The 1,288-nt window shown below is 44.0% G+C and overlaps 1 pseudogene; it reads left to right on the plus strand.

The window, feature by feature from the left end:
- Positions 1-1,034: 1,034 nt before the first annotated feature.
- LOC119346540 lies at positions 1,035-1,164 on the plus strand (annotated as a pseudogene).
- Positions 1,165-1,288: the final 124 nt, after the last annotated feature.

Consider the following 1,288-nt stretch of genomic DNA (forward strand, 5'->3'; position numbering starts at 1 on the left):
GTTGTCTGGACATGAATCTGGTCCAGAAGGCTGAACCAAACAATCCTTTTAGCTACTGGTTCAGATTCTGAGTAGTTAGCTGGTTCCTAGTTCCACATTTCATTCGACAACCAAAGGATTCCACATTTTATAGAGTAATTATGTACCCAGTTAGCTACCGAGAGGATTGACTCCTTGTAAAATAAAATAAAACAATGTCGACAGGTCGACGCCTGTTGTATTAGTGGTGTTTGGGAGCCACCATTTGTGTTCATTATTAGGCATGGCCATGATGACATTCTGCTCTCGATCAGGTCGTCGGTGTGCCCGATGAACCAGCCAACCAGGTGAGCTGAAGGTGCATGGTGCCCAGACGCGATGAACTGATCCTATTTTAGAGAGATGCTGAGAAATTAAGATACACTAATCCTTGCTGCTGGTCATATTTTTGGTACTGCCCCTGCCCATCTTGCCTTTAATTCATCCCGTTGAAACCATGTTTGAAAGTGGGTTTAAGTTTGAAACCATGTTCAGGCTGGCAGTTTCTGCATGCCTGGCCCTTCGGCTTGCCGGCCCGGGTGCCTAGGATCGTCGTGCTCCATGTAGGTTGCAGCAAGTAGTTTTCCTGCTGTAGTACTTTTGAACACCTGGATGTAAATGGAACAAAAGTACTTCAACAGACTAGTCTATGTTCTGTCAGTCATGTTTCAGAGTTATACAACACGCCCGTTTTTCTCTTAGTTTTGTTCTTGCATTTTTTTACTCTTCTCTCTAACCTGGCAGTGTGTCTGCTACTTTTGTAATGGCCGACCGCAATTTCATTTGGCATAAAAGCTAAAGAAAACAAAAAACTATCAAAATCTCCACAGCTAAACGTTCCTCTGATGGGCCGGGCTTTGCTCATTCTCATGCCTAGCTACATGGGCCGAGGAACCTTCTTCCATGCTCTCTGCCCGAGGAAGTGCAGCACTGCATGCCTGCTCCCTAATTAGTCCCACCTCGCTAGTGTAGGCCACGCTGGACCAGTTTATAAGGCGAGATGCTGTTGATGTAGCACGACCTTACTTGAACAGGATCTGTTCTATAGGCTCGTACTGCTGCATCCTTTACCAATAAGGAGGCAAACACTTGATCCTGGATTGGCTTCTGTCTCTACAGGGTGGCCTAGAGGTTGTCTGACAGACTACAAATCCTTTTTTTCTTTTTTTGTTTTCTGCAATTTGCAATTCCTTTCTTTACTTTCTTAACTAAAACATGTGAAGATCATATGCATTTCTCCTTTTGAATTACTTTAACCACATAATCTCTA

The sequence above is a fragment of the Triticum dicoccoides genome, unplaced genomic scaffold (genome assembly GCF_002162155.2).
Source record: "Triticum dicoccoides isolate Atlit2015 ecotype Zavitan unplaced genomic scaffold, WEW_v2.0 scaffold43079, whole genome shotgun sequence".
Classification (NCBI taxonomy): Eukaryota; Viridiplantae; Streptophyta; class Magnoliopsida; order Poales; family Poaceae; genus Triticum; species Triticum dicoccoides.